Below are 9,828 nucleotides of genomic sequence, written 5' to 3'. Positions count from 1 at the left end.
TGTTCCTCTACCTCACACCTCGCTAAAGAGTGTACGTTCCCCGTAAAGTGCCCAAAATGCAACAGCACTAAACAACTCGCAGATACCTCCTCTTATTTACCCCTCGATCGTGACCCCACTAAGGAGCACCAGGCCATTGTCTCCCACACCATCACCGACTTTATCTGCTCAGTGGATCTCCCATCCACTGCTACCAACCTTATAGTTCCCACACCTCGCACTTCCCGTTTCTACCTCCTACCCAAGATCCACAAACCTGCCTGTCCTGGCAGACCTATTGTCTCAGCTTGCTCCTGCCCCACCGAACTCGTTTCTGCATACCTCGACACGGTTTTATCCCCCCTTGTTCAATCCCTTCCTACCTATGTTCGTGACACTTCTCACGCTCTTAAACTTTTCGATGATTTTAAGTTCCCTGGCCCCCACCACTTTATTTTGACCATGGATGTCCAGTCCCTATATACTTCCATCCCCCATCAGGAAGGTCTCAAAGTTCTCCGCTTCTTTTTGGATTCCAGACCTAATCAGTTCCCCTCTGCTACCATTCTGCTCCGTCTAGCGGAATTAGTCCTTACTCTTAATAATTTCTCCTTTGGGTCCTCCCACTTCCTCCAAATTAAAGGTGTAGCTATGGGCACCCGTATGGGTCCTAGCTATGCCTGCCTTTTTGTTGGCTTTGTGGAACAATCTATGTTCTGTGCCTGTTCTGGTATCTGTCCCCCACTTTTCCTTCGCTACATCGATGACTGCATTGGTGCTGCTTCCTGCACGCATGCAGAACTCGTTGACTTTATTAACTTTGCCTCCAACTTTCACCCTGCCCTCAAGTTTACCTGGTCCATTTCCGACACCTCCCGCCCCTTTCTAGATCTTTCTGTCTCTGGAGACAGCTTATCCACTGATGTCTACTATAAGCCTACTGACTCTCACAGCTATCTGGACTATTCCTCTTCTCACCCTCTTGCAAAAATGCCATCCCCTTCTTGCAATTCCTCCATCTCCACCGCATCTGCTCTCAGGATGAGGCTTTTCATTCCAGGACGAGGGAGATGTCCTCCTTTTTTAAAGAAAGGGGCTTCCCTTCCTCCACTATCAACTCTGCTGTCAAACGCATCTCCCCATTTCATGCACATCTGCTCTCACTCTTTCCTCCCGCCACCCCACTAGGAATAGGGTTCCCCTGGTCCTCACCTACCACCCCACCAGCCTCCGGGTCCAACATATTATTCTCCGTAACTTCCGCCACCTCCAATGGGATCCCACCACTAAGCACATCTTTCCCTCACCCCCCCCCCCACTTTCCACAGGGATCGCTCCCTTCGCGACTCCCTTGTCCATTCGTCCCCCCCATCCCTCCCCACTGATCTCCCTCCTGGCACTTATCCTTGTAAGTGGAACAAGTGCTACACATGCCCTTACACTTCCTTCCTTACCACCATTCAGGGCCCCAGACAGTCCTTCCAGGTGAGGCGACACTTCACCTGTGAGTCCACTGGGGTGATATACTGCGTCCGGTGCTCCCGATGTGGCCTTCCATATATTGGCGAGACCCGACGCAGACTGGGAGACCGCTTTGCTGAACACCTACGCTCTGTCCGCCAGAGAAAGCAGGATCTCCCAGTGGCCACACATTTTAATTCCACATCCCATTCCCATTCTGACATGTCTATCCACGGCCTCCTCTACTGTAAAGATGAAGTCACACTCAGGTTGGAGGAACAACACCTTTTATTCCGTCTGGGTAGCCTCCAACCTGATTACATGAACATTGACTTCTCTAACTTCCGCTAATGCCCCACCTCCCCCTCGTACCCCATCTGTTATTTATTTTTATACACACATTCTTTCTCTCTCTCTCCTTTTTCTCCCTCTGTCCCTCTGACTATACCCCTTGCCCATCCTCTGGGTTCCTCCCTCCTTGTCTTTCTCCCCGGACCTCCTGTCCCATGATCCTCTCATATCCCCTTTGCCAATCACCTGTCCAGCTCTTGGCTCCATCCCTCCCCCTCCTGTCTTCTCCTATCAATTTTGATCTCCCCCTCCCACTCCCCCTCCCCCTCCCCCTCCCACTTTCAAATCTGTTACTAACTCTTCCTTCAGTTAGTCCTGACGAAGGGTCTCGGCCTGAAACGTCGACTGTACCTCTTCCCAGAGATGCTGCCTGGCCTGCTGCGTTCACCAGCAACTTTGATGTGTGTTGCTTGTTGGTGGGCAGGGAGAGGATCACTGTGATACAACTATTGTCAGCTCGAGCTGCACAGAAGTTTGCAGTCCAGGTCAGTCGAGCCGTTCGTGCTCAAAAATCTACCTCACTAAGGTATACCCTAAGGGAGCCAAAGGCAAGGCCATCAAGGCCTATGTAATTCTGGACGACCAGAGCAACTGCTCGCTAGCAAGACCAGAGTTCTTTGAGTTGTTCAGTGTAAAGGGTAATCCATTTCCATACTACCTCAGAACTTGCTCTGGCATCGCAGAAACATATGGCAGGAAGGCAGAAGGCTTCCAGCTCGAGTCGTTGGATGGCAAAGTCGTCATCTGTCTCCCTCCACTCTTAGAGTGCAATGAGATCATGAATAACCGATCCGAGATTACGACGCCAAGTGCAGTGCTACACCAGCCCCATCTCCACCACATTGCCAAGCACATCCCAGAACTGGATCCGGAAGCAGAAATACTCCTGCTACTCAGAAGAGACGTTCTTAGGGTGCACAAAGTCAGGCAGCAGGTCAACACAACGCCCCCTTCGCCCAACATCTGGATCTGGGCTGGGTGTTGATAGGAGAGGTGTGCCCTGGCAACGTACACAAACCAACGGTTAACACGCTCAAGACTAACATGCTAGAGAGTGGCCACCGTTCAACTTCTCAGCCCTCCACAAGTGTTGCGTGTATCAAGGAAGCACAACAAAGGCACAAGCATAGTAAAGTAACTGAGAAGACACTGGCACCAGCAACTCAAACTAAGCACGATAATAAACTTGCTCCATCGGTGGAAGACACCATCTTCTTAAAAATAATGAACACAAAGATCTTTAGAAACGAAGCGAACAGCTGGGTCACCCCACTACTGTTCAGAGAACCATGCCAGTGCTTACCAAACAACAAAGAGCAGGCAGTCAACCGGTTCACATCCTTACAGCGAACCCTGAGACCAGTTACAGAGATTGTTCTACTTCTACCTAAAGACTGATCTAGAGACTAAAGTTCTGTACCATGTTTATAGTGACCTTACAAAGGTCAGGCAGGGAGTGTGTTGCCCTTAAGGCATTTATTTGACTTTGTTGGGTCTACGTTTTAAATAATTTGTTGCAACTATTTTCTAGTTAAAGTTAAAGGTTGATAATTATGTTACAGTTTAACAAAGGTAAATTCATTGTCTACGGTATATCACGGCATGTGGTGACGTCACTTCTGGTTTCGCTGCGTCTTACGTGTAACTCCGGTTCGGGAAGGTGTGAAGGTGGGTGCCATGCATATGGCATGATCGTGAAGAGTTTCGTTTCTACCCACAAAGAAACATTATAGAACAGCGGTCCCCAACCACCGGGCCGCGGACTGGTACCAGGCCACAAAACATGCGCTACCGGGCCGCGAGGAAATGCTATGAGTCGGCTGTACCTTTCCTCATTCTCTGTCACGGCCACTGTTGAGCTTGAACGCACGCGAGGTCATTACTCGCGCGTCATCCATGTCAGCGTGGGAAGAAGATCAACTCTTCGAGCTTGCAAATGACAGCAGGCTGAAATGTTTGACATAACATCTCTGCCGGCCTTCTGGATCAAAGTCAAGGCTAAATATCCTGAGATAGCCACGAAAGCACTGAAAGCATTGCTTCCATTTCCAACATATTTCTGCAATGAATGCAAGGAAAACTAAATTGCAGAATAGACTGGACATAAGGAACCCCGTTCGAGTATCGCTGTCTCCCATCACCCCTTGATAGGACCGTCTTGTTGCAGGGAAACAAGCCCAGGGCTCCCACTGATTCAGCGATATTGGTGTGTTGCAATGATTTTATATATTCATACGGGGAAAATATGTGCCGCTTGTTTAATATCCAAATGTTACTTAAAATGTTATGATGCTATTGACTTATAAGTGACTTATATAACCACATAACAATTACAGCATGGAAACGGGCCATCTCTGCCCTTCTAGTCCGTGCTGAACGCTACTCTCACTTAGTCCCACCGATCTGCACTCAGCCCATAACCCTCCATTCCTTTCCTGTCCATATACCTATCCAATTTTGAACCTGCCTCTGCCACTTATACTGGAAGTTCATTCAACACTTACTTCAAGCTCCCCCGTCCTCCCCGATAACTGACTTATCACTATATTCATGCGAGGAAAATATGCGCTGTGTGTTTAATATTAAATTCGTTAGATAAACCCTTTCAGAAACGAAATTGAGTGTATTAACCACTTATCACCTATATTCCGGTCGTGATTAACACCCCCCCCCCCGACCAGAATCGCCAAAAATGATTTGTAAAAAAAAAAAAAAAATCGGCACGTACACGCATGCACACTGGTACCTGCGCAAGACTTCATGGCCATTGTAGTCTTTCTTGGGATAAACCCAACGTATTTGACTGCTAAACACGAGGAATTCTGCAGATGTTGGAAGTTCAAGCAACACACATCAAAGTTGCTGGTGAACGCAGCAGGCCAGGCAGCATCTCTAGGAAGAGGTACAATTGACATTTCGGGCTGAGACATCCTGACGAAGGGTCTCGGCCTGAAACGTCGACTGTACCTCTTCCTAGAGATACTGCCTGGCCTGCTGCGTTCACCAGCAACTTTGATATGTGGTATTTGACTGCTACTCTTGTCCGTTGGCAACCCTACCCCCCACCCCGGGTCAGCCAGTCCGCAAGAATATTGTCAATATTAAACCGGTCCGCAATGCAAAAAAGATTGGGGACCCCTGTTACAGAAGCAACGCCGTAAGTTCATAAGAATGTATTTGAAGTTAAAATATTAACACGGTTTCTGTTAAGGAAGCGGCGGGTGGAGCAGCGCGTGTGCCGACTTTTCAATTTCAAACTCGAGGTCGGCTCGAGCCCAATGGCGGTTTGACACGACCCCCTCGCCCGCTACTCCGGGCGGCTGGAGACACTCACTAAAAGAAGAGAGCGCACATGGTTCCAGAATGAAACAGACGCTGTATATGTTTGTATTCTTTTATCAACGGTTTTCACCATACGATGTTAATGTGGAAGAGTGAACAGTGAATGGTTAACCTTACTACGACTCTGTCTTCATTGGCTCCGATTTAACTTGGTGTTTAGTCAGAGTTTCAACACACTGCACGAGAACACTACAACTACTGCAAGTTAAAATAGACATGGTAATGTTGGAAAAGTAATGCTCAACTTCTGCTGGACAGCCTGAATAGACGTGCACACATCTCACCATTTTCCTGAAGATCACCAATCCTTGTTGAAGGAAAGAATATTCTTCATCTCCTCATCGCTCAACTGTAAATCAAACACCTGCAACAGCAGAAACACATTTAGATTGTGAAATTAAAACAGTGTAGATGATGTAGAGGAGCAACAGGGATCTTCTGATTAAGCTTACCAACAACCTGACACACCTGGCATGACTTACGGTACTGTGCTACATCAGGCCTCACACCAGGCCAGAAGAAATGTCCAAGTGCACAAGAGTTTTCCTAGTGCCCAAATAATCAGCGAGGTTATGATTGTGAGCCAAATGCACTATGTCCGATCGGTAAACATCAGGGCACTACTCAAATTGTCCTGAACGGACACTTTTGGAGTCCTCTTTCTCACTATCAACCCATTGCTAATAACCACACAAAGCCTCTAAATTGTCTCCTCTGAGACCACCTCTCCAGAGGAGACAGAAGGGTCTTTTCCTGTTCAAGTACTAGCTGTTCACAAGAGGAAACTCGTGGCCAAACCCTGTTAGATCTACATCACCTTAGGCCATCAAAGTGTCACAGAGGGCAATATAGGGAGATTGTCAGAGCTCTTGCCTTTGCTTTAATCTTTCTTAGACATTGCAATAAGTAGTAACACAAACAAGAAAGTATTGGGATAGTCAGCTCAAGCTGATCTGCACCACAGGATTAGAGGTTACTTCAGGAGTAGGGAGCACTACTACCCGCCAAGTTGTTCCCTGGAATGAAAGACATGCCTTCAATTGGTATCTGGGAACAAAGGGCAACAACTTCACCAGAAACTGAACCTGAGTGGAGACAAAAGTTATGCAAAGACATGGATAAAAAACCTGTACCAAACTCTTTCACAAGTGTCTCTGAACCCAAAGCAGACTCAATGGCAAAACATCCTAGAGAATCAGACTGAAAAGCTCTGTTCCTCCAGATCTTAATGGGTTGCTTTGACTCAAGATCAGAGGCAGGAGAAATGAAACATCCATTAGGAAGAACAGCCAGCCAGCCAACTCATGTTCCTTGCTTGAGATGTCACCAAATGGAGACAGGAATTTGTTACAGTTTTCTCAAAAGCTACGGGCTTCACAGATTTCTGATTTTTATTAAGCACTGAGCATTCAGCAATTAGATGACCAGGCTTGTTGCAGTAGAAACACAGTAGAATGTAGCATTCATAGTCATACTTTATTGATCCCGAGGGAAATTGGTTTTCGTTACAGTTGCACCTTAAATAATTAAATAGTGATAAAACAATAAATAATTAAATAGTAATATGTAAATTATGCCAGGAAATAAGTCCAGGACTAGCCTATTGGCTCAGGGTGTCTGACTCTCCAAGGGAGAAGTTGTAAAGTTTGATGGCCACAGGCAGGAATGACTTCCTATGATGCTCAGTGTTGCATCTCGGAGGAATGAGTCTCTGGCTAAATGTACTCCTGTGCCCAACCAGTCCATTATGTAATGGATGGGAGACATTGTCCAAGATGGCATGCAACTTCGACAGCATCCTCTTTTCAGACACCACCGTCAGAGAGTCCAGTTCCATCCCCACAAAATCACCGGCCTTACGAATGAGTTTGTTGATTCTGTTGGTGTCTGCTACCCTCATCCTGCTGCCCCAGCACACAACAGCAAACATGATCGCACTGGCCACCACAGACTCGTAGAACATCCTCAGCATCGTCCGACAGATGTCAAAGGACCTCAGTCTCCTCAGGAAATAGAGACGACTCTGACCCTTCTTGTAGACAGCCTCAGTGTTCATTGACCAGTCCAGTTTATTGTCAATTCGTATCCCCAGGTATTTGTAATCCTCCACCATGTCCACACTGACCCCCTGGATGGAAACAGGGGTCACCGGTACCTTAGCTCTCCTCAGGTCTACCACCAGCTCCTTAGTCTTTTTCACATTAAGCTGCAGATAATTCTGCTCACACCATGTGACAAAGTTTCCTACCGTAGCCCTGAACTCAGCCTCATCTCCCTTGCTGCTGCATCCAACTATGGCAGAGTCATCCGAAAACTTCTGAAGATGACAAGACTCTGTGCAGTAGTTGAAGTCCGAGGTGTAAATGGTGAAGAGAAAGGGAGACAAGACAGTCCCCTGTGGAGCCCCAGTGCCGCTGATCACTCTGTCGGACACACAGTGTTGCAAGCGCACGTACTGTGGTCTGCCAATCAAGAGTCCATGACACCAGGAAAGCATCCACCTACATCGTTGTCAGCTTCTCCCGCAGCAGAACAGGGCGGATGGTGTTGAACGTACTGGAGAAGTCAAAAATCATGACCCTCACAGTGCTCGCTGGCTTGTGCAGGTGGGCGTAGACACGGTTCAGCAGGTAGACGATGGAGTCCTCAACTCCTAGTCGGGGCTGGTAGGTGAACTGGAGGGGATCTAAGTGTGGCCTAACCATAGGTCGGAGCAGCTCCAGAACAAGTCTCTCCAGGGTCTCAGATGTTCTCAGATTTAAAATTCTTAGCCAAGGGTGAGGTGGGGTACTGGTTTTAAAGATGGTGTTTGATAGGATAGGCATTTTTCCCCAGCATGCTGTTTACAGGTAACACCGACTTTGTGGGTTAAGACATTACTCATCTTCCAATATGGCAGCTTGCTCAAGGGTTGATGCCTTTTGCTCATTTAAGCAGACAGATACAACATCAGGCAGACAGGCTCTTAAACTCCTCAAGCATGATGAGCTGACCAAGTCATTCTTTAGCTCAAGTCGAAATTAAACACCACTGGTCAAGCAGACTCACCCCTTTCCCCCCCCCCCCACCCTCACCCCCCAGACAAACAACACGTTTTCCTGTCAAGCTTACTATAGCTCAGGGGTAGGCAACCTATGGTCCACGGGCCAAATCCGGCCCGCGAAGGTATTTTGACTGGCCCGTGAGCAAATATTGGGATACTATGCTTACCTGGCCCGCGAGCGATTTTTCCCTGTTCTGAGTGTTTCACATGACCACACTGATGGACATGCATGGCATCTTGTTACACTGGCCCCAGGTTCCGTTTTGTTTCAAACCAAACACTGGTATATACGAATGTCGGAAGGCAGTACCTTATTACTATGTATTAGATACTCTCCGTGCACACGCAGGTTTTCAGATGGGATCATTCAAATTTGTAAACAGAAACAGCGTCACTGTGTTTTAACCAGAAATCCAAACTAAATATTCAGATATTTACATGTGCTACGATACTTGTTGAATAACTTGCGTTTCAAAATAAAATCGATGAAAAAAATTCCAATGGCAATGAATGCAAAACGCAGGAAGGTAGACACTGTGTGCCGAAATTTCCAAGACACTTGGACACTAGATTACTTCTTCATCGAGCAAGCTGGGAAACCAGTTTGTCTCATTTGCCTAGAAAATGTTGCTGTGAAGAAGTTGGCAAATATCAGGCGACATTACGAGACCCGCCATAGTGGAAATTTTAACAAGTTTACTGAGCAAGCAAGGAAAGATGAAGTTGAGTGAATGAAGGCTAGTTTCGGAAAACAAACATCATTTTTTGCCAAGGAAAGCAGTGAAAATGAAGGAAATACCCGTGCCAGCTACGAAGTCTCAAAACGTATTGCAGAACAGGTGAAACCTTTCACAGATGGAGAGTTTGTCAAAGAATGTGGACCATGCAAATAAAATGGCATCACTGTTTGGCAGCACTTATCTGTGTGAGCAATTATTTTCAAAAATGAAGCACACCAAGAACCATTTGAGAACAAGATTGACTGATGCCCATCTGGATAATGTCTTGCTCTTGGCATCAACAAGTCTGACACTCAGTATTGAGAAGCTTTCAAGCACCAAACAGCATCAAGTTTCACATTGATTTATCAACTGTTTGCATCAAAATTTTCCTTTTTATTATACTTAATTTACCACCATTCAATGCATCATGTTCATAGGTTTTATGTTTAAAGATTCTTTGTGTCCTTTTAATAGATTCAAAAGATGCCTTGATTGAAATAAATTACAACTAAACTGAGTTCTTTGATTACTAATTGGCATCCTTGGTTAAGCACAAATGATTTTCTAGCATGCGTTATTCATTAATTTGAGGCAAAGCATAACTAGATATATTTAAATGGATAATTTCCATATTTCAAGTTGTTTAAGGCATTTATCTGGCCCACCGTCTGCTCATTAATACGCGATCTGGCCCACAGAGGCAAAAAGGTTGCCGACCCCTGCTATAGCTAATAAAGTGTTGCCGATAAGACTCAGGAACTAATTCATAAGATTTCAAGATAGCCACTTTGACCCCCATCATAATCTGAGCTCTTTTCAGTGCTTGGAGCAGAGTAGGCTTCCGTGGCTTTACCCACATTTAGGCTACTTTGAAGTGGTAGCCACACATTCAAAATGAGAGAAGTATTTTGGCATCCTTCGCTGCAAATG

The 9,828-nt window shown here is 46.3% G+C and overlaps 1 pseudogene; it reads right to left on the bottom strand.

Moving 5' to 3' along the window:
* Positions 1–5,416: 5,416 nt before the first annotated feature.
* LOC140202408 (aldo-keto reductase family 1 member B1-like) overlaps positions 5,417–9,828 on the bottom strand; it is a 51,762-nt pseudogene continuing 47,350 nt past the window's right edge.

This window comes from Mobula birostris, chromosome 9, assembly GCF_030028105.1.
Source record: "Mobula birostris isolate sMobBir1 chromosome 9, sMobBir1.hap1, whole genome shotgun sequence".
NCBI classification, from domain to species: domain Eukaryota; kingdom Metazoa; phylum Chordata; class Chondrichthyes; order Myliobatiformes; family Myliobatidae; genus Mobula; species Mobula birostris.
This window is presented reverse-complemented; position numbering and strand designations above follow the sequence as displayed.